The sequence below is a fragment of the Chiloscyllium punctatum genome, chromosome 8 (assembly GCF_047496795.1).
Source record: "Chiloscyllium punctatum isolate Juve2018m chromosome 8, sChiPun1.3, whole genome shotgun sequence".
Lineage (NCBI taxonomy): Eukaryota > Metazoa > Chordata > Chondrichthyes > Orectolobiformes > Hemiscylliidae > Chiloscyllium > Chiloscyllium punctatum.
This window is the reverse complement of record NC_092746.1, coordinates 80,345,090-80,370,249: the sequence shown is the minus strand read 5'-3', so window position 1 is coordinate 80,370,249 and position 25,160 is coordinate 80,345,090. Positions and strand designations below refer to the sequence as shown.

The 25,160-nt window shown below is 40.2% G+C and overlaps 1 protein-coding gene across 11 annotated transcripts in view; it reads right to left on the bottom strand.

Annotated features, from left to right (window-relative positions):
- Positions 1–25,160, bottom strand: part of LOC140480693 (voltage-dependent L-type calcium channel subunit beta-2-like) — a 349,445-nt gene that overhangs the window by 47,573 nt on the left and 276,712 nt on the right. The gene's annotated exons all lie outside the window — the stretch shown is intronic.

Here is a 25,160-nt window from a genome sequence, read left to right as displayed (position 1 = left end):
TCTTTTAGAATTAAATATTTCTGATTTACTGAGACCATGGAGAACTCTGCATGTGTTCAATGTTCGGCTGCCGCCTTTCAATAGAATCTCTCTGCTGGTGCACTAATCATGAAATTTACCACATCTTAAACTTGCTTCCGAATAAGAGTTTAACATTATGCCACAGCATGCATAAACTGCCTCAAATAATATGGAACAGATTCCACTGCAATCCATTTCTGCAGCCTGGATTTGATTTGCTACAACAGAAGCCAACTTCATTAAATACAAAAGTATTCAGAATTGTTTTCACTCACTTTTGATAAGTTGGAATTAAATTCAAGCAATTTTCCAATGTTGAAAATAAAAGCAGTTTAATTTTTAAATGATTGTTCCTTTTTTTTCTGCTATGCAGCATCCAGAGACACCTTGTTCTCAATAATATTATGCCCTTCCATGTCATAAACATACCTAAAATAAATGCCAGAGCTATGTATTTCCTTAATGATTGAAGATGGAGTGTTGCATATGTTACATGGCTTTCAACAAGAGTCCTTTTCTAGCTGGAATCATGCCACAAAAGTATAGTCTTTTTCAGGAAACTTTCATGAGATACATTCTTCTCTGCTTCCAGCAAGAAGCCTCATGACTTACAGTGAAAGATAAAACAGTGCGATGGAGCCCTCCAACCTGTAAACATTCTGGTTAAGTGCTCTTCTGCAAGTGCAAGATAATGGAATAAAAACTCATATTTCGGAGGAGATTTATACTTTCCCTCAAAACATGATTTGATCATTTCAAAGCTAAAATCTTCTGATTTAAAATGACCGAATATTACACCCTTCACTATCATTAATTGGAAACTACCATATGTTTAAATATGCATTTGATGAGCCACTGGAAAGAAACACTAATTAAGTGTTCAAATGATGTGTAATCTTCCACACGAATCTAATTCCTAATGCTTCATCCACTTTGATAATGAAAACTATTCCCTGCACTTTTAAGGAGTTTTTATTAAAACAGCAGATGAAAAGAGCAAAGATGAACTAATAAATGTAATAAGACATCAGCTTGGTTACAACCAGAATCTTAAATATCCCATAATAGTAAGTAATTTAATACCTTCAAGTGGGGACAGCAAACCTTAGATGCAAATGTGCTGTGGGTATTGTTTTTGTCAAGTTAGAACAAATGGGTGACACGATGTAGTTTTTCAAAAAATTATCAAGATTTTCATAGCATAAATAAGGAAAGCCTATTTCCTCTTGCTGGGACTCAAAGCAAGACTTGCAAATTTCACTGAAAATGAGAAAAGAGGCCAGAAGAAATTTGCTTCTTCAGAGTTGTTAGATAAATTATTGCTGACAGTTGTTGAGACAGAAATCATTGCAGCCTTTATTTTCTAATTAATCTGTTCAGGAATGTTATTACACATCCCTGGAACAGGTGGGACTTGTATCCAGGCCTCCAGGCTCTAAGGTATTGTAGTGGCTTGGTAATCTAAAAATGGGACCAATATTAGAAGCTCAATGATAGGGGATAAGAAGCAAAGGGATTAGTTCATACAAACAGCATCACGATTATGATCAGCTAAATTACTTCATTCTGTGAAGTGAAACAAAGTAGTGTTTCCACACAGCTGTGGTTTTGGTAGAATTAAAAGTATCAGTTTGGAGTACAATCTCAAATTTCATATCTCAGAGAAACATGTTGAGGGAACAGGCACCAGCATAATACAGAATTTGGGGATTTCACTTTAAATGCTACATCTCAGTGGTTCAGCTGAGACTGGATAAACACAGCCACTTTGCCAAGAAGATGTCATTCAAGCATTAAAATTTGTGACTGCTGCACAACAACAGTAAATTGGCAAATCTTATTGGAACAGCCCATTTAACTGCTCACTTAAACCATTGAACCCAAGCAAGAAACAACAGAAAGCAGTATGTAAAAATAATTCACCAGACAGTGAATTATGTTATCACAGTGTAACATTAAGCATGATTTTCCCTGAAAACCATTTCTGTCAATTGTTAGACTAGGATTAGTGATAACACTTGACAGGATTGTATGGGAAGTAGTTTGTTTAGTGGAATCTTACACAAGAATCGAGTAGGAGTTAGTGCAGATACAACGACGGAAATTAATATGTTGGCTGCCAGATTAAACTGTTCTGCATGAGAAAGCTTTTGTGACCTGGGGCCCATCCAAAATTAATTCAAAGATTTGAAGATTGGCTATCTTCTCAATCCATTATTCTGATGCAAACAGAAGTACAATCAGCTCCTATCCATGTTCACAGTTCTGATTTATCTTGGCAATGTTTACAACTCTCAACGGGTCCTCACGGATACCCAGCTGTTCAGAGTTCCTGAACAACATCATATTTTTAATAGAGGCCTCATAAGTATAATAAGATTTAAATGATTGGTGTTGCAAAGATCGAACCAATAAGGAGTTAACGAGTTTAGATTAGATTCCCTACAGTGTGAAAACAGGCCCTTTGACCCAACAAGTCCACACTGACCCTCCGAAGAGTGACCCATTTCCCTCTGACTAATGTAGTTAGTATACATTCCCTCCCCCCTACCTTTTATCTCAGCCCGCCTGGCACACCAGCCTCATTCCTGAAGAATAGCTTATGCCTGAAACGTTGATTCTCCTACTCCTCAGATGCTGCCTGGCCTGCTGTGTTAGGACTAATGTACCTAACACTATGGGGCAATTTAGCATGGCCAATTCACCTGACCTGCGCATCTTTGGACTGTAGGAGGAAACCCACGCAGAGACAGGGAGAATGTGCAAACTCCACACAGACAGTCACCTGAGGCTAGAATCGAACCTGGGACGCTGGCACTGTGAGGCTGCAGTGCTAACCACTGAGTCACTGTGCCACCCAAATAGTTGAATGGTTATTTTGGGATTAATCCTATTGAAAGCTCATTGATGAATAACTGTTTCATGCCCTGTTTTACAAGCCAAAGAATTTACAAAGAAAAATGGTTAAAACAAATAGATACTAATATACCACAGCCTATAGCAGTTGAAGCTGGTAACTGAGATAGGAAGGGCACCAGAAATGGGCAATTAACAGTCATCTTTTCATCAATGTTTGCATCTCAAAAATGAGGCTAAAAGAGAAAAAAAAGCATACACATGCAAAATTCAAAATGCCATGGAGCAGGAGCTTTGTAAGCTTTATGTTGCCCTCAATCTCCTGCGACCGAGGAATGAACTGAAGGTTCATTCCAACAGCTAGTTATCTGCTGGCTGTTTATTAGGAGACAGTGCTTGGTATTTTGGGCGGGGGAAAGAGATAATTTCATTAAATACACTCACTGGCTTGCCATTCTCATTTAAAGTCCTTAGTTCTTGTTCTTATCTTTTGAAGATGATGTGATAAGAGTTCATACACATATGTTCAACACTGCCATTCCTCACATTTAAGCATTGACTTATCAACTTACTTGCTTTACATTTGACATTGGATCAGCTGCAACTTAATCTCATTAGACGTGGGCCAATGTCGCCTGCACCATTAACTCCACACTGATTTATCCCCCTCCCTCTGACCAGTGGCTCGGGTTGAAACAAGCTTTGCACAAACCTCCCATCCCATCTGATGATGAACGAAGCTTCTGCTCCTACATGAAGACGACCTATTTTCACACTGTAACCTTGTCTGCCTCCTTTCTTGACTGAGTCAATTCAGTTGCTGCGTAAAGTTTTGCAGTATGCCCCACCAGCGCCTCTCTAAACAATGGATAGCTAGTTTCCTGCTTCAGAACTTTGTCACCTCAGACCAGGTTTTTGGTCATGCTTTATAATGCATATAACTTTATTTTTGGCTCAGTGTTCATTTTTAATCAATTATGTATAGCAGAAGCATTTTGTTAAAATTCATTCGCTTTGTTGTAAATATAGTCAAAAGAAGCAAACCAAAGTCAGGATAAATGAAAAAGCTACTGCCCAAATCATCTGTTAATACAATGCACAGATTCAGCTTTATTGCACAACTCCTAAAAAAAATCACTTGCAAGAATAAGTTTTGCTCAACTTTCATTTTCCTTTGCAAATTATGCAATACATTTAATTGTACTGTTTGATCAAGCAGTTCACCTTAACATTAGAACCCTTGAAGTAGTATAGAAGCTGATCATTCAGCCCATCATGCCTGTTTGAAAGAACTATTCAATTAGTTTGTATGACTGCTCTGTCCGCACAACCCTGAAAAGTATTTATTTAATTCTCTTTTGAAAGTTAGTATTGAGCTTCTTTTAATCTATCTTTCAGGCAATATATTTCAGATCATAACTCGCTACATAAATTATGTTTCACCTTGAGAATCTTGCCAATCATCTTCAATCTGAGAGTCCGGTTTGTGATCCTTATTGCTACTGGAACCAGTTTATTCATAAATATTTAAAAAAAGAACTGCAGCTATTGGAAATCTGAGATAAAAACAGAAACTCAGAATGTCCAGCAACATCTGTGAAGCAAGAAACACACAGTTAAATGTTGAGTCCAGTGAGCCACTCTGGACTTGAAACATTCATTGCCTTCTCTGTCCACAAATGCTGCCAGACTTGCTGCATTTCTTCAGCACTTTGTTTTCTTTTATTTCAGATTATTCTTGAAACCTTTTGCGATTGTAAGTACCTCTCCCAAGATCCATCTTAGCCTTCTCTACTCCGAAGAGAGAAATCATTGTTTCCCTGAAGTTTCAAATCCCTGCTACTGTATTAATAAATCTCTTCAGCACCCAAGATTTGGCATCCTTGTAAAAACGTTGCGCCCAAAAACTGAATACTCCAGTCAAGGGCTAACCATGTTAGCCAATATCCTAATTTAATCTTTTCCCATTTGTCAGCATTTGGCCCATATCCCTCTAAACCCTTCCTATTCATTTCCATCATAGAATCCCTTGTGTGGAAACAGGCCATTTGGATCAACAGGACCACACCAACCCTCCGGAGAGTATCCCATCCCAGATCCATTCGCCTGCCCTATTACTCTACACTTCCCCTAACTAATGCACCTAGCTAACACATCCCTGAACACAATGGGCAATTTACTATGGCCAGTTCATCTAACCTGCGGGAGGAAACCCACACAGGCATGGGGAGAGTGTGCACACTTCATACAGAGAGTCACCAGAGGCTGGAATCAAACCTAGGTCCCTGGCACTGTGAGGCAGCAGTGCTAACCACTGAGCCACTGTGCCAATTACATACCTTTGAAATGTTATAATTACACTAGCCTCCACCACTTCCTCTGGCAGCTCATTCCATACACACACCACCCTCTGCATGAAGAAGTTGCCCCTTAAGTTCCTTTTAAATCTTTTCCCTCTCATCTTAAACCTATGCCTTTAGTTTTGGACCCCTCCCCTGCCGGGAAAAGATCTTGTCTATCTATCCTATCCATGCCCGTCATGATTTCTTCAGCCTCCGTCGCTCCAAGGAAAACAGCCCCAGCCTATTCAACCTCTCCCTATAGCTCATATCCTCCAACCCTGGCAACATCCTTGTAAATCTTTTCTGAACCCTTTCAGGTTTCTCAACATTCTTCCTGTAGCAGGAAGAGCAGAATTGCACACAGTATTCCAAAATTTTGGATGATTCTAGTTTTACACCACATCTAGAAGAGGCGATGGTTTAAGTGAGGGAAGGTTGATGGACAGTCATCCATGGACCAATTATTACTTTCCAGCTCTAACAATCTGGAGTGCCTTTCATTGAAATACAAGAGCCAGCCCTCTGAACCACAGGATGTATGTGGCCCGCAAGTGGAAAAGAAAAGCTTTAAAAAATTATTCAGGTCTTTCCGTGAATACTGCAGACACTTGTTCAACCTGAAACCTGAAATAAAGCTGATGAAATATTGCTTACAACATTTCAAATTCTTCATCACTCATTTGACCGACATTTCAGAATAATCAATTCTAGGAACTTCTTTATTTTAGATCAAGCTTTATTGTAATGCTCCCTTTCCTTGTACAGATTTTATCTGTTAATCTGCAACTACTCTGTCCCAAAACAAGTATAGAATTTATGTGTTTTCACAAAAAAAAGTAAATGAATAAGCATCACTGTAATGGCAATGATAGACTAAAAGTAGTAAAACTGAAAACTTTGCGTGAAATGTCTATTATTTTCCGAAGTGAATGAATATGTATTAATTTAACATCAGTAATACATTAACTAACTATTGTTATGAAATATAGGAAGAGTTGGTTTCCACTGATTCCCTCTCAAGAATAAGAGAAAACCAGAAACCAGGTGCGCAAAACATCAGTTGGCACCAAAATATAAACAGCTGCCTCTACAGATCTGAAAAGGTCCAAGCTCCCCCCATTAATATGAACATGCAGCTTTGGGTTCAGACAGAATTAACTATATACTCCATTTCCAAGTAAAAATAATAGGACTGCACTCTGAAAATAAACTTCATAGTTGCTTGTACAATAATAACTGAGTAAATGGCACACAGCTAAAGGGCATGGAAAAAGTGAAGTTCCGGTATTACTTTATTCGGGATCTCAACTGAAATTAGAGTAGAAATTGTGAGATGCTCGGAGACTTTTAGATCATTCACAATAGATACATGAGGATGAATTAGCAAATGATTAATACAAAAAAAAAGTATTTAAACAGTTGAGCTTTGTTGATGAGCTGAACTTTTCTCAATGGGTGCCTATGAGAGGGATGGTTGTGGGGGTGGAGGGGGGGGGGGGGGGTGCGTGATGTTGAAAGCTATTGCTATCTTACAACCAAATCTGATTGGCCAGAAGTTCTCCAACTCCCAGAATTCAAAATTGAGCACAGCTGGAACAATGATGAGGCTCAGAAAACATGGCCACAGAGAGAGAGAGAAATCCAAACTTTTAGATAAGGAGGGATCAGGAGTCAGGGAAAGGTGGGGGTTTTGAAAGACAGGCAGGGGAGGCACAAGAATGGGGTAATATCGGGGGGCATGTCTCTGAAGAGCACAAGGCAGTCCCAAAAATGATTTACCCCACTGACCCAACATCCTGACCTATATTTCATCAAATTTGCTAAGAAAAGCTTTCTCATTCTCACCTGCCTGCCACTACTCAGCATGTTATGCAAGGGCGTTAGATTAAGGCTTTAAGTGGGCAACAATTAGTCAGTGATAGGCCTCGATAAGGCTAAGGTATATAGACTATTTGGACGCCTCCTTAGACACTTTATTTTGGGGACTGAGTTAGGGTGGGCAGGAAGACAGTGGGTTCACCACCTGATCTCATAACGACGAGGCCCTGCACCATTACCCTGCCTTTGGAAAATACACCCCATGAGGGGCATGGCATATAGGCCCATTAATCTTCAATGCTTTTCTCAAGATAGCCTAGTGATGGAATTCACTGGAAACTTCAGTACCAGTTTTGGTCTAAATTGCAGTGGCTCCAGAAGATTATGGTAGAGTGACTTACATTGCATTAGAATGTATGCTGCCATTAATACTGTCTTTTTCACCTCTAACATCGACCAAGTACAATGTTGGTGGAGCTCTTACAATTCTGAAATACTCATCATGCTTTTATTAATGTAGACTTGAATATTTGAAAGCCCACTTGACTAGGTTCTGACATTATAGCCTTCAGCTACTCTTTATAAAGTTGAGATCATCCAGAATTCTGCTGCCCATGTCTTATCTCACACTAAATCCTGTTCACCCATTTTCTCAGTGCTTGCTGGTTAGCAAGATAGAAATGAGAGAGATCTTGGAAGCAATGGAGAAATGTAGGGAGACAACTGTACCTCATTTTGAGCAATTTATTCTGAGACAGTCATAACTAAACATTCCAAAGAACTGCACTCCTCATAATAATAAGATTTTTTTTTCATCTAGCTGGTGTCTCATTGTCACAATGAGGATGTTTATGCTGTTGGATAAAATTGTCCTACCATATGATCATAATAGACTTGCAGGTGTAACATCTGTTCTCAGGCTTCCAGCACCAAAGTCTAAATTATCTTCATGACATCAAGTTTGTACTAAAGGTTTTGTATTTTCCTTCACCAAAAGGATGGAAATGGCAGGTTTCTTCCATTTTTTTGGTACCAGTTATCAATCTGGTGAAAGTCTTTAGAGGGTCATAACTCATTCTCAGCACAGATATTTAGTATAAATTATATATTGTGCCCATGGTCAGGCTGAAGGAAAAGGAAGAAACAAAAATACCAACGTGCATTTATGCAGTTTTGGATATCCCCAATTTTTTCTATACATTTCAGTGCAGTCACTATTACTAACCATACAACCTCAACAGGTATTTTGTGCTTTATAACTTTGACATCTACTTGAAAAGGTAGGCAGTCTCAATGTCTCCCAAAACAGCTGGCTGAGCAATGCAGCAAAACTCAGTATCAATCCAGATTCAAGTCCTGGCAGAGTCTTCACTATATACATTTGTCTCCAAAGTGAAAAGCACTGCTAACTGAACCCAACAAGTGCAAAAACAGAGTCAAAGTTTGTATGCATGGTTTAAATGAATCACAGAATCACTATGGTGTAGAGAAAGGCCATTCAGCCCATCATATCCATACCACCCTTATAACATAGTGCCAATTGCCCATCCTTTCCCCAAACCTCTATATGGGATTACTACCCCAGAAAAATCAACTTTTAACAACAATGGATGATAGTGGCCAGGAAACTACAACTGAAAGTAGTTTTTAAATTCCACATTTTCTCGAGATAATGGAGTTTAGACTTCTGCAGTTGATATGGAGGGATTTGAACCCATATCTCCAGAGCATTAATCTGGGTGAACAGTATCTGTGTCACAGTGGTAGAGCTACCGACACTTCTGAGCTAGAATGTGTGGGCTCAACTCCTACCTGCCAGGGAAAGGTCCGATAACACTTCTGAACTGATTGATCACAATAACTATTTCTTTAGCTGGTCACAACAAGCAAGGTACTGATCACACTGAATGTGTTGTGAGTTTTGCAAACATTGGCTCAATGTCCAATATCGGATGGACAATATTTACTGAATAATTCTGAGCATGCAAAGAATTACACCGACAATCAATTTAGAATTGTCAACCATGCTTTCAGTGTAATGCATTTGCATAGACTGAAAGCAACATATATTGGCACACAGGGCCCTGTTCTCTGCAGCCATGCACACAGCATCTTTTCTAATCATTAAAACAGGTGACTGTCATTCATTTCTCTGACTCTGGTCAGGACATTGTCCAATCTGGTGACCGTTTAGCCCAATTAATTGGGAACCCACAGCTTGCAAGCAGGCACTCCTGCCAATCCCCACTCCACCTCAGTAAGTCTTGCCTATTAATGGGATGGTGTCAGCAAACAAAGCCTGGCAGTTCACTATCAATTGTCATTAACTGATATATTCTCTATGGCAATGGTTCTACCAGAGTACATATGCTGTCATGAAGCATAAACATTGGTTTGTCCTTTGAATTGGGATTCTTGTGAATTGTCCTGATGAATACAAGATAAAAAAACTTCAAACAAATGTGTCTTTTTCTAGCTTGAGTCAGTCTGCTCACTGCTAAGCATCATCAAACAATCCCCAATATTCGACTGCAGGTCACTTCTGTGAATTAGCTGGCAGCGCCAAATAAATAATCTAGAATGGGCTCCAGCAGAAGCAAACCTTTGGTACAGCAATTTATTCCAGCAGAAGTGAAATAGCAACTACAAAATGTGATTAGATCATACTGAATAATGTGATACTTCTCTAAGGGTTACTGCAAATATTAAAGAGAAAAGACAGTGACAGGAGTTTTGCTTTTCGTTTAGGATCCATGCATCAGGGTCTAATGGGACATAAACCAGTACTGTGTGGGGAAATATTGGCCCAAGTACAGACTTGTCATCCACTTAAAGCAGGTAGGTGGGCAGATGTCCTCTCAAAAGGTAGAAGGCAGCTTCGGAGGAGATGAATCATGCAATTCGGGTAACGGACAATGACAGGGCTATTATTATGGACCCGCAATTCTTCCACAAGGTAGCCTGAGGCCAGATAAGTGACTAGACAGGACGGCTTCAGCTCCCATAAATCAATCTGCACAACAAGGCTTAAGTGACCCATCAACCCAAGTGATTGTGCACACATTACTTGCAGGCAGGGACTTCTGACAATCCCCACCTCACTTCAGTAAGTATTACTGAGTGATGGGATGATGACAGCAAACCAACATGCCACTCTGCAGGGTACCCACCTCCACAACTTGACCTCGTCACATGGCCAGAGCCCCTGACCTACACACTAGTTTCTTCCAAAAATGCAAAAGCAGTAAATCAAAAAAAAAGGAGAAACACTATGTAGCAAGTGCACATTAAAAGTAAACTGTACTGTATTGTAGTGCAGTACAATTTGACTGCATCATTGAAAAATGAATAATACTTGTTAAAATCTTTTCTGATTGTATTTTGTACTGCCCATTTTGAAAAAGCAGACTTTTGTACCATAACATAGCCTGTCAATGTACTACTACTTTTGAATAAGTTTCCAGGAAGATATATACCAATAAAAAAATCTTCTGGCTGGGTGTGAATGCAGACCAAGCACTGCATTTCAGGAGATTTTTCTTTAAGTCATCAGGACTCTGCCTCAGAAGGTCTGAATAATGAAATAGGAACGACACAGTGTAACCCAACAGGAAAGCAATATGATGTAAAACCAAATCATGACCATTTACAATCCAGACATTGTGCAGTTAATTGTGAATCAAACTTTACTTTGAAAGCATCCTTTCGAAAGAACTATTATCCACTGACTCAAATTTAGGTCAACAGTTGCACAGTTGCAGCTCTCTGGTTACAAACTGCGACAGCTGTGCTTCCTGCTGGTTCAGAAATCATGAGCTGCATTTTTCATTAAGGCTCAGAAACCGGGGCTGGTGATAGTCTTGAGATTTTGACGCTGTACAGGAGTGTCTGAGACAAGTCCCATTTTAATGCATCTGACCATTAAAGAACAGGAAATATCCAATCAGACTCCTGATGCTGTCGGCCAAAGGCCCTGCAGTAGTAGGAGATACCAGTTCCATTGGTGGAGATAGGAGCTACTAGTGTGGTGATTCAGGCAGTGAGGGGCAGTTTTTTTTTTACATACCATTGCTGGAATCTCAGCAGGTAACCAGCAAGATGGTCAGTGATTCCAAACGGTGCACCCAACCATCACCAATATTGGAGCCCAACCAGGTTTCAACATCCAGCCACAATTCTAACAGACTGTTGCAATTTGCATTAAGCTCATAAGAAATTGAAACAGAAATAACTAATGCACACAAAACTTTCCTTTTAAAAAAATCCAATGGTTTCAACAGCAGGTTAAGCCATCTGTTCCCCAGTTAATACCTTTTCTACTCTATTTATTATACATGTGATCAGATATGAGAATGAAGTGTCTCATTCTCCAAGGGGAATTATAGTAAAAACCTAACAGCTATTAACAGATAAGTTAAGATATATTTATTTGTTTATACTACATCATTATTAAATGTCAATGCAATGGAAATGTTTTGAAGATAACCAGATCTTAAAATCTAGTCAACTAAAACATGAAAATATTTCAGTGAATTTTTCAGAAAATATTTCTCCTTTTCAGAAGTTATTATTTTCTTCTAAAGACATTGTTCCACACTAGAATGTCAAGCATATCACCAAGCATTCATAATACAAAGGAGCAGGACATCATTCAGTCCGTCAGGTCTGTTGCCTTTCAATGAGATGACACCTGATCTGATTATTCTCAACTCCATTTTACAGCCCTTACCCCAAAACCATTCATTCCCTTACTAACAATGTCCAACTCAGCCTTAAATATACATAATACAGGGTGGCACAGTGGCACAGTGGTTAGCACTGCTGCCTCACAGCGCCAGAGACCCCGGTTCAATTCCCGCCTCAGGCGACTGACTGTGTGGAGTTTGCAAGTTCTCCCCGTGGCTGCGTGGGTTTCCTCCGGGTGCTCTGGTTTCCTCCCACAGTCCAAAGATGTGCAGGTAAGGTGAATTGGCCATGCTAAATTGCCCGTAAATGTAGGGGTATGGGTGGGTTGTGGGTCGGTGTGGACTTGTTGGGCCGAAAGGCCTGTTTCCACACTGTAATGTAATCTAATCTAATAATGACCCAGCCTCTACATCCCTAGATTCACTACCATAAAAAAAAATTCTCTTAACTATGAGACCTTATCCTCTAATCCTAGACTCTCACAATGGAAAACAACCTTTCAGCATCTATCATTCTAAAGAATTACATATGTTTCAATAAGGTTACCTCACTTCCAAATTCCAATGAACTACCCTAGACAGTCCCTCCATATGGGAGATCAATCAGTGAAGCTTTTCTGCACTGTCTCCAATTCCAGTAAATGCCCAAAGCATCCATTGATAAATGCATCATTTAAAAAAAACTCTTTCATAAATTTCATTCACCAAATTTAACATGCTTCAATTACTTGAGCCCTCACAAAAATAAGCACTTGCCTTCATAGTCCCACTCCCAAAACTTTAGAAGCACTTGATGCTGTCAAATTGTGAGGTGTCAGGCACTCCACAGTAAAAAATGACAGATTGTGAGATCAATCACATAGCACAAACCCTATAATGACCTACAGGCTAATGTCATCAAATAATGAAACAGCACAGTTACATTTTACTTACGCTTTTCTAAAAATGTAAATATCAGAAGATTTAGACAGTTGACCGTTCCACAGCAGTGTCGATCAGTTTTCCCATATTTATGCACTTTCATGTCTGCACCTAACTATACCTAAGGGTGTTTAATATCTTACAAAAAGCCTCCTGACCTTTCCCCAAGATGTCTCTGAACCTCTGCAAAGGAGTACCTTTCCTCTCCAAATAAAATCAGCATAATGAGGTATTCTCTTGCAAGGTGTAAAGTCACATTTTGGACATTTCTCTACCAAGAAAGGGGTGTATTTGAAGGCAACTGTTGTCTAACAGGTGTAATTGTAATTACCTCCATAAACCACAAATGTACAATCACTCCTCATTCTTTCCCACCTCTCAAAAAATGGGGTGAATGCCACATTCGAGGATGGGATTCAGACAGGAAACAGAATGTAACACAGGGAAATGAAAACTACTAGATCATCATTTTGAAGTCTTCAAGAAAATTTGGACCAGGAGATCATTTGCAAGTTGTACTGGCTTTTCCTTCTGTAGACATTGGGAATTAGGGGTGTATCATCATTGTGGCTAAGACAGAGACCCTCTCCATCATTGTGGAAATTTAGGCCGTCACTTCACCTCAATTATTCTATGGACGACTGATGACAAAATAAGAAAGTGATTTTTTTTTCTAAAAACAGCAAACATTAGTAAGCTCCTAAAAGGGCATAGGTTTAGGGTGAGAGGGGAAAGATATAAAAGAGACCTATGGGGCAACTTTTTCATGCAGAGGGTGGTACATGTATGGAATGAGCTACCAGAGGAAGTGGTGGAGGCTAGTACAATTGCAACATTTAAAAGGCATTAAAAGGAATATGAATAGGAAGGGTTTGGACAGATATGGGCCGGGTACTGGCAGGTGGGTCTAGATTGGGTTGGGATATCTGGTTGGCATGGATGGGTTGGACTGAAGGGTCTGTTTCCATGCTGTACATTTCTAAGACTCTATGACTCTGAAAGGACTGTAAATATCAAGGATATTCACTGAATATCCATTTCCTGCAGTGATTGCATTTCAAAAGTATCGGTTCTCCTTTGGGATCGCTCAAGTTGTGAAAGACTGGAAACAAATGTGAACCTATATTTTTGTTCTATAAGGTACAAATACTTACTCATTTAGTTGTTAGTTTGAAAATACACTTGGTTCTTCCTTTCCACAGGTGAATGTAAAGTGGTGCCAAATGATACCTTATTCATTTTGTAATACTGATGTCAATAGATGATCAGTTTGTCTACCTCAAACTAATCCAAATGAAATGCGGATTCCTCTTATCATCCCTCCATATGAATAGCATTTCTACCACATTTCACAAAACCTCTTGTCAGGAGCTGCAGATTGAAGGAAACTCTGAAGCTACTCTGCTGAAGCCACATCACTAGTTGGCTCATGAATATCGCTCTCTAGCATAAATATTGCATTATAAATTCTGCCTGTGGTGTAATATATTTGCAGCACAGAAATAAAGACAAGTTCAAAGAAACAAGCATAACAGAAGCAGCTGTACAACTTAGATAATGCCAAGTTTTTATTCCAATAAAATACTGGTACATAACTGAAATTCATACATTATTGTGATGCTAGGTTCACAGGCCAAATACTCCAAAGACAAGAGGATTGTCTGAAACAGTACATCCTGTCAGCTGTTCATACAAGCACTGTAACCAGCCCATTCTTGCAAAACTCTCAATTCAGTGTCTAACATCAGGAGTGATTCTATGGGATTGGACAACATTTGTTAGATAATCTTGACTGTGCTCATCATAATGTTGACAATGATTTTAAGATGTCAGTTAGATTTACAGCATGGCTCACTTGCATGTACCAGAAGCTACACATATTAATATACAAGGCCCTGCACCTTGCTGACGGAAAAACATACACACACACCCTGTGACTGTTTCAAGTGAACAAGCCATTCTTCAGGACAATACCATGACAAATCAGGGTCAATCTGCCTGGTTTAAATTTAAACAAAGCTGGACAGTTAAATTTCAACCATCTTCCAACTGATATTTTCTCCAAGGTAACATTTCTACCAGACTCCACTTACCAACTAATCAGCACAGGTTTCTCATACAGTATAAAAGTTTTGTTCCCCTTTACATCAGTATTCCTGTGGATTGTCCTGATGAATGCAAAGCTATAATAAATAACATTTTTTGCAATTTTCTACTGTTTATTTCAACATATTGGCAGATCTTTAAAAAATATTCGCTTGTCAACTTACAGATTAAGATCCTCCTGAATACTGCAAATGGAATACATTGCAACACACACAAAGGTATCCAGTGACACCATATATCACCTGATTAACTGGCTTCCTGACCCATTTACCTTGTAAAAGAACAAAATAGTAATGAGCCCTCACACCACAATTAAGAGCTTTACAGAGTAAATCAGTTTAATCTCATCTACTTTAAAAATTGCATCATCTGACTGTTCCAAGTTACTGGGTTTGCAATCATAGCTCTACACATCCTGCATTATAATTTAACAAGGACACATCCATCACAATGAAGCAAAAATGTCTAAAATAGTGAGATTCAGTGTCACTGCTGATAAATTGAGTGTTAACGTAGAATATAGAACAGTACTGGACAGTACAGGCCCTCCATGTCCTCGATGTTGTGCTGACCTTTTATCCTTCTCTAAGATCAAACTAACCTAAAGACCCTACATTTGACTATCTTTCATGTGCTTATCCAAGAGTCGCTTAAATGTCTCTAATGTATTTGATTCTATTACCACTGCTGGCAGTGCATTCCACGTGCCCACCACTCTGTGTAAAGAACTGGTCTCTGACATCCCACCTAAACCTTCCTCCAATCACATTAAATTTATGCCCCATCCTGATAGCAATTTCTGTCCTGGAAACCTCTGGTTATCAATTCTATCTATGCCTCTCATCATCTTGTACACCTTTATCAAGTCATCTCTCATCCTTCTTCTCTCCAATGAGAAAAGCCCTAGTTCCCTCAACATCTCTTCATAAGACATGCCCACCAGTCCAGGCAGCATCCTGGTAAATCTCCTCTGCACCCTCTCTAAAGCTTTCACATCCTTCCTATAATGAAGCAACCAGAACTGAACGCAATATCCAAAGTGTGGTCTAACCAGGGCTTTATAGAACTGCAGCGTAACCTCACAACTCTTAAACTCAACCTCCCTGTTAATGAAAGCCAACACAACACATGCCTTCTTAACAACCCCACCAACTTGGGTGGCAATTTTGAAGGATGTACGGATGTAGACCCCAAGATCCCTCTGTTCTCCACACTGTCAAGAATCCTGCCTTTAACCCTGTAATCTGCATTCAAATTCAACTTTCCAAAATGCATCACTTCACACTTTTCCAAGTTGAACTCCATTTGTCATTTGCCAGCTCGGCTTTGCATCCTGTCAATGTCCCGTTGCAACCTACAACAGCCCTCCAAACTATCCACAAGTCCATCAACCTTCATGTCGTCAGCAAACTTACTGACCCACAATCCTACTTCAAGTCATTTACAAATATCACAAACAACAGAGGTCCCTATGGAAACCACTGGTCACCAAGCTCCAGGCTGAATACTTTCCATCAGCTACCACCCTCTGTCTTCTATGGGCCAGCCAATTTTCGCTGTATCCCATGCCTCCTTACTTTCTGAATGAGCCTACCATGAGGGAATGAGGGAATCCATGTGCACATTCACTGCTCTACCTTCTACAATGTGTTTTGTCACATCCTCAAACAAGGCTGGTGAGGCACGACCTGGCTCTCACAAAGTAATGCTGACTATCTCTAACCAAGCTATGCTTTTCCAAATAATCATAAATCCTGTTTCTTAGAATCCTCTCTATTTATTTGCCCACCACCAATGTAAGACTGACTGGTCTATAATTCCCAGGGTTGCCCCTATTTCCTTTCTTGAACATGAGAATAACTTTTGACACCCTCCAATCATCTGGTACTACTCCAATGGACAGGGGGGACACAAAGATCATTGCTAAGGGCACAGTAATCTCTTGCCTCGTATCCCATGGTAACCTTGGTTATATCCTGTCTGGCCTAGGGAACTTATCTATCCTCATGTTTTTCAAACTTTTCAGCACATCCTCCTTCTTAACTTCAACCTGTTTGGGAACATCAGCCTGTTTCACGCTGTCCTCACAAACGATAAGGTCCCTCTTACTAGTGAATATCAAAGCAAAGTATTCATTAAGGACCTAATTTACTTCCTCCAACTCCAGGCATAATTTCCCTCCACTATCCCTGATCAGCCTTACCCTCATTCTGGCCTTTCTCTTGTTCTTCACCTAAGTGTAGAACGCCTTGGGGTTTTGCTAATCCCACTCACCAAGGTTTTCTCATGCCCCCTTCTAGCTCTCCTAAGTCCATTCTTCAGTTCCTTCCTAGCTACCTTGTAACCCACTGATCCTTGCTTCTTTAACTTTAAGTAAGCTTCCTTCTTCCACTTCACTAGATGTTCCACATCTTTTGTCATCCAAAGGTTCCTTCACCCCACTATCTCTTTCTCATCTCAGTGGAACAAACCTATCCAGCACTCACCACAAGTGCTCCCTAAACAATCTTGATGTTTCGGCCGTGCATTTCCCTGAGAACATCTGTTCCCAATTTATGCTCCACAATTCCTGCCTACTAGCATTGTAATTCCCCCTCCCTCAATTAAATACTTTCCCATACTATCTGCTCCTATCCCTCTCCATGACTATAGTAAAAGTCATGAAGTTGTGATCACCGAAATGCTCTCCCTCAGAGATCTGACACCTGACCTGGTTCGTTGCCAAGCATCAAATCCAATATGGCCTCCCCTCTAGTTGGCTTATCTACATATTAAGTCAGGAATCCTGTCTGGGCACACCTAACAAAGTCTGCTTATTGCAAACTATTTTCACTAAGGTGGCTCCAATCAATATTAGGGAAGTTGAAGTCACCCATCGCAACAAGCCTGTTACTTTTGCACCTTTCCAAAGGCTGCCTCCCAATCTGCTCCTACATGTCTCTGTTGTTATTTAGGGGTGGGGGAGTCTATAGAAAACTCCTAATAAAGTGACTTCTCCTTTCCTGTTTCTGACTTCCACCCATAATGACTCAGAAGACAACTTTCCTCGACGACCTTCCTTTCTGCAACCGTGATACGATCCCTGGTTAGCAATGCCACTCATCCACCTCTTTTACTCCATTTAAAACATCTAAACCTCAGAGTATCCAACAACTATGAAAAGAGAAAAGCAAAGTTAATATATTGAGTTCAGTATCGAGTCAGAGTTCTGAAGAAGTGAATCTGGACTTGAAACATTAACTCTGCTTTCTCTCCACAGATTAAGCCAGACCTGCTAAGTTTCTTCAGCAATTTCGCTTTCATCTTCATGTGTTATTTGGTTGTAACAGCACTAACAGTGGCTGCTGAAAAGACTGGATTCCCAGCACCTTGGATGGAGCAGGTAAATGTCTTGGAGAAGACTTTTCAAAGATCAAACTAGAATGGAAGAAAGGAAGATGAAATATATTTCCACCAAACTATATAAATATAAAGCACTTACTCAAGACATTCATATGCAGCAATGATTCAAGTCTATAATCACGAGGCTTTACATACTACAGATGCAGTGTTAGTTTCACAATCCTGTCCCTGCTTTTAGCACGCACAAATTAAAAATAAAATGTGAATGTATGTGTGAACTAGCACTTACAGTTCCTGCCATAAATTGCATTATATTCATTAAAGTGAAGCCTGGCAAAGATAACCAACTGTGTTGCAAATGTCAGCATCACACAAAGCTTTGAACTAAATTGCATAGTACACAACAGTGTGCTCTTTCAACAAGTGATTTTTTTTTAAAAAATTGGTTACTAACAACAGTACGAATGGATGAGCCCTTCTATTCACATTCCTTTTTCCACTATTTTATAGGTAGCATTAAACAATTTAAGAATAAACAAATGTGAGCATGCATTAAAAGAGCAAAGAATGGACATACAAATGTGTTGGAAGATTAGTCACTAGAATCTAGTAACTTCCAGTCTATCCTACAATCTCCACTAAGCAACAACACGGTCCATGGTGCCATTGAGAGTCTGTTTTCTCTGGACTCTGCTTTGTCTCCTCAGATGCTGTCAGACTTGCAGAGTTTCTCCAACAATTTCTGCTTTTTATGCCGTTGAGAGTTCTGGGCCATATGCCCAGAATTTTTATCACTGATATTTATCACTTACATTTCATTCCCTTAATTATTTCAGAAACAAAACTTGGACATTAAAATTAAACTTTTATACTTCTGTGAAGAGAATTGTTGGAAGAGCTCCCAATCGATCAGTGGTTAAGCACAGTTGTGAATCACACAGAACAGAAATAAACTCTGTTAAGATGACTGTCTTTCAATCGAGATAGTACCACAAATACAATTAGCCTCAACATCTTGTTTCACAAGATGCCAGCTTTGGCTCAAATGATAGCACTCTTATTTTGACATAAGAGTTTGTGGCTCAGGTCTCAGTCAGGGCCCATTCCAGAGAGTGAAGCTATTATTCTAGGCAAGTGTGAAGTGTAGTTGAGGTTGCGGTTTCTCAAATGAGGTATTAAGCCAGTGTTTAGACAAGCATTTAATACATCATTGAACACTATCAATGTATTCAGCAGAACTGTATGCACTAGTCCACTACTCTACTGTTTTATACAGTTCTATCAAAAGCTCCCTGCTTTCGTATTCTATACACTAGCTAATAAAAGTAATGGATAATTTTTGCCTTCTTCACCACCTTATCTACCTGTCCCGCTACCTTCAAGAATGTGTACATATGCACATGAAGATCTCACTTATCTTCAATATCTTCCAGGATTTTGCCATTCACAATGTAAACTTTGTTAACCTTAAGTGTATTACGTCACACTTTTCCAGTATCTTTGTAGTCATTTGATCTCTTTTCTTTCCCACATTATGATAAACCTTTTTTAAAATTCTTTTTCACATCCTCCCACTGTCTCTCTTACTTAAAGCCTATTAGAGCTCTAGCTTTTCCCAGTTCTGATGAGAGATCATTGATCTGAAAACTTGGCTTTACTTCTCTCTGCACAGACATTGCCTGAGCTGCCAAGTATTTCCAGCATTTCTGATCTAAATAGAGACTGCCCAATATTAAAAGTTTACAAATAGATGAAAATGTTTCTGTGCACTCACAATTGAATAGATTACTTCATAAAATCAGAATTATAATAAGTTTCCCTAATAAATAGCTGGCTACACAGGTAAAGGTATTTCTTGCATTTTAGCATATTATCAGCATTAAGAGTACCCAGACACACTAAAGGAAAAAGGAAACCCAAGAGTTTCTGCTAGTTATGCAGAAAGTAGATTTTCCAAGTAGAGATTCTTATCAAAAAATGCAGAATTGGCTTTGGCAACATGAGGACCAGACTGCAGCTCTATCTGGAGTCTGCACTGGGAATTCATGGGAGTTTAAGAGGGGTCAGACCTGCAGTAGTGGGTGCATTACTTTCAGTATATTCTTAGGGCATGAATAGCAAGAATGTGCCTCCAGGTCTCATATGAAAACCTAGTCTTCGCTAAGCTTCTTTCTCCGTCATCACAAGGCACCCCTGAACCCTCCTCCCAATCACTTACTGGGGACTCCACAAACAATTCCTTTGGGTCCTTGATTGTAACCTTCAACTATCAGGCTTCCTGCTCCAGCTGTGGATCAGTTACCACATCTCACCCAGAATTTTAAAAAAGTAAAATTCGTAAATGATACATATTAATCCGCCTTCAAAATGAGGCTCCAGTAAGACCCCAAAATCATAGATGACTGAGCCAACCCAAACTAGCAAATTCAGGCAAATTATCCTTCCTGCCAGACACCATCTTGATTTGGAAATACATCGCTGTTCCTTCATGATCATTAGGTCAAACTCGTTAACTTCCTGCTCAACAGCACTATGGGTGCACCTACAACCTGAAATGACAGTGGTTCAAGCATACAGCTCACCAGCACCTTCTTCAGGGCAGTTAGGGGTGAACAATAAAATGGTGCCTAATTGCCCCAAAAGAGAGAGCATCCCTTCTTCCAGGAAAATTGTAAACCAGTTTTTCAAAAATGTATCCCTTTACCTAGGCACTTATTTTTATTTCTTATCATTTTCAAACATCCACATGCACAGCAAAATAACAGGAATTCTTCACCAACCAGATAGAAAGAGCAGCAGTGACTGCTGTGCTTTTCCAGCACCACTCTAATCTAGAATCTGGTTTCCAGCATCTGCAGTCCTTGTTTCTACCTAACCGGATAGAAAGTAATCTGTGAAAAAATGAGAGGCCAAGAACTATTTTAAAAAGTGGGCGGCACGGTGGCACAGTGGTTAGCACTGCTGCCTCACAGCGCCAGAGACCCCGGTTCAATTCCCGCCTCAGGCGATTGACTGTGTGGAGTTTGCACGTTCTCCCCGTGTCTGTGTGGGTTTCCTCTGGGTACTCCGGTTTCCTCCCACACACCAAAGACCTGCAGGTCAGGTGAATTGGCCATGCTAAATTGCCCGTAGTGTTAGGTAAGGGGTAAATGTAGGGGTATGGGTGGGTTACGCTTCGGCGGGTCGGTGTGGACTTGTTGGGCCGAAGGGCCTGTTTCCACATTGTAATGTAATCTAATCTAATCTAAAGGCAGTGGGTAACATGCAAGAAGAATTTACCAATATCCTGACAGAAATAATAAAAGTATAACATCAGGAAAAGCAGAACAAGCTGTGGCTGTGTTCTCAGAACAGAAAAAATGTTGAAAATGTGACCTGGTCAAGTTATTTAAGATTATGAAGAGATTCAATGTACTAGCTGCAGAAGATGTTTATGCTCAATAGATTTGGAAAGCATAACTATATGATGGTAGCTAATACACCCAACATAGGAACGGAAGAGAGATATCTTTATCCAAAGAGCAGCTGGGAGTTTGCTCTGACATTTGTCATTTCAATAATCTATTGCACTCAGTGAAAGTTTCAGATAGCATCATTCCACTGACTTAGCACTCACTGATGTGTTGGATGGAATCTCAAATTCCGCAGCACAAAAATAGCATGGGTCCCAGAAAAAGGTGTTTTAGACATGGATTCATGCTGTTCTACTTTTCAAGTTGTAGTATTACAACTAGTTTGTGAAATTGCTCTTTCACAGTTCCAAAGTTCTGTTACAGAACAGTTAGCAGGACAGGAAGCAATTTGCTTATTTAGATTTGACCTAGTCAGATGTACTGAGTATTTCAGGAAGGATGCGGAAGCATTGGAAAAGGTGCAGAGGAGATTTGCCAGGATGTTGCCTGGTCTGGAGTCTGATGAGGAAAGGCTGAGAGACTTGGGTCTGTTTTCATTGGAAAGAAGAAGGATAAGGGGGGATTTGATAGACATACAAGATGATCAGAGGATTAGATAGGATAGACAGTGAAAGTCTTTTTTCGAGGAAGATGACATCAGCTTGTACGAGGGTCTTACTGAAAATTGAGGGGTGATAGATTTAAGACAGATGTCAGAGGCAGGTTCTTTACTTAGAGAGTGATAAGGGCGAAGAATGCCCTACCTGCCAATGAAGTTAACTCAGCCACATTAGGGAGATTTAAACAATCCTTGGATAAGCATGGATGATGGTGGGATAGTGTAGGGGGATGAGCTGAGAATAGTCACAGGTCAGTGCAACATTGAGGGCTGAAGGGCCTGTTCTGCATTGTATTGTTCTATGTTCTAAATGCAGAGTACAACAAGGCTCCAGTCTTGAACTATTGCTTCCAACCTCCATCGATGACACGGTAAATCCCTCTTCCTTTCTATGTTTCATTCACTTATGAAATGAATGTATTCAAGCCAATCTCAAGTATAGAGGAATACTTCTTTAAATGAAGAAGGTGTCATTTGGCTATCATCTAGAAAGTGGAATGGGAGAGAGTTCACAAATGTCGATAGACATCATCCAGAGTTCAATGTAGGGGTAAAGCAGGTTTAAAGGATTCCAGAAGGAATTACGTTTAGCTATGCTAATTGCCCTGTAATAATATGGCTTAATGTGGAGTTCACAGCTGAGTTGGTGTAGTGGCAGTGACTGACCTTAATATCAAGGCCACATTTGACTGAATGCAGCATGGAGGAGCTCGAGCAAAAATGAAATCAATGGAAATCAGGGGAAAACTCTTTATTATTTGGAGTTACACCTGGCACAATATAAGATAGTTGTGGTTGTTGGAAGTCGGTCATCTCAACCGCAGATCATCTCAGCAGAAGTTCCTCAAGGTAGTGTCCTCAACTCAACCATCTTCAGCTGCTTCATCAATGACATTCCCTCCATCATAAGGACAGAAGTGAGATGTTCACTATGTGATGTACACTATGTGATGTAATGTACACTTTAAAGCTCGCTGATGACTGTTCAATTTTCAGAACTATTCATGACTCCTTGGATACAGAAACAATCCATGTCCAAATGCAGCAAGACCCGGACAAAATCCAAGCCTAGGCACAAAATTGGCAAATATTATTCAACCCACACAAATACCAAGCAATGATCATCTCCAACAGAGAATCTACCAACTCCCCTTGAAATTCAATAGCATTACCATCGCTAATATCCCCCATCGTAGCAGTTACCATTGCCCAGACATTTAACTGGACTTGCTGTATAAATACAGTGACTACAAAGCAGTCACAGGCTAGGTATATAGCAGTGAGTAGCTCACCTGACTTCCCAGAATCTGTCCATCATCTACAAAGGCACAAGTCAGAAGTGTGATAGATCACTCCCCACTTGCCTGGATGAGTGCAGTTCCAACAACATTCAAGAAGCTCGACACCATCCAGGACAGAGCAGCCTGCTTAATTGGCACTCCATCCACTCCCTCTACCAGCAACATTCAGCAGCAGCAGTGTGTACCATCGACAAGATGGACTGCAGAAATTCACACAGCCTCTTCCAAACCCACAACCATCAGAAGGACAACAGCAGCAGATACATGGGAACACCAGTCCCTGCAAATTCCTCGCCTTTCTATCCTGACTGAGAAATATAATGCCGTTCTTTCTCTGTCACTGTATCAAATTCTTGAATTCCCTCCCTTAATGGCATTATGGATCAACCCACAGCACATGGACTACAGCTGATTCCACCTTTACAAGGGCAACTGGGGGAAGGCAATAAATGCTGGCCAAACAACAACAGCCACAAACTACGAGTGAATTTTAAAAAAGTACTAAGGAGTTCCCCAAGGATGCACGACAATGCTCTATCACACTTAATTGCAGGACAAGAGGCCACATAGTAACAGGAATGGTGAGATGGTCTGGTGGTCAGTAGTTAGCACCGCTGCCTCACAGGGCCAGGGAGCTGGGTTCAATTCCATCCTGGGGTGGCTGTCTGTGTGGAGTTTGCACATTCTCCCTGTGTATGCGTGGGTTTCCTCTGGGTGTGCCACAGTCCAAAGACGTGCAGGTTAGGTGGATTGGCCATGCTAAATTGCCCACGTGTCTGGGGATGTGTAGGTTAGGTGGATTAGCCACGGGAAATGCAAAGTTACAGGGATAGGGTAGGGGTGAATCTAGGTGGGATGCTTTTTGAAGAGTCAGTGTGCACTTGTTGGGCCCAATGGCCTATTTCCACATTCAAGGGATCCTAAAAGGAAGAGACCAAGACAAGAGCTAGACACACTGACCTGGCCATCCTCAGCCCCACACAGTTAGAGACTATCTCGAATAGCCTGCACATGTACCTATTTCTTATGGTCTTATCATTCCTCCTCAAAGACAACTTCTTAAATTGAAATCTATTCAGTTTCCTTTGAGACATTGGCATTTGATACAATACACTTGAGGGACTGTCAGCCTTAAATGTGTTTTAATTTGATTCATTTATTTCATTAAGAGAAGAACAAATAACGAATGAGATAATTAAAATTCAATTTCTCTCAGCACAACACACTTCCTGAAGAATGCAGCCAAAATCACCTTCTTGCAACAAGTTCAAGTGCTGACTGGGAAGGTGGCCACAAATGTTTCAGCCACCAGCAAATAGCCTAACGTGAGCAGAAGACACAGCAAAATCTACAACTGATATATAATCCGTGCTCCATTTCATTTGCACATAATTTAACCTTCTACGAAAGCAGCAAATACAGTCATGATTTGGAGATGCCGGTGTTGGACTGGAGTGTACAAAGTTAAAAATCACACAACACTAGGTTATATTGGAACAGGTTTAATTGGAAGCACAGTAGCCTTTGGAGCGCTGCTCCATCATCAGGTTCACAACCACCTGATGAAGGAGCAGCGCTCCGAAAGCTAGTGTGCTTCCAATTAAGCAAATACAGTGTACACATTTCATTTAAAAAATTTTGCAAGCTTTTTACAAGCAGTATTGATAAAGTAAAAGCACTTCCCTCCAGTGATTCCAAAAAGAATGTGCTCTGAACAGCAAGAATTCATTTTGTGAATTACCCCGTATTTCCTGGAG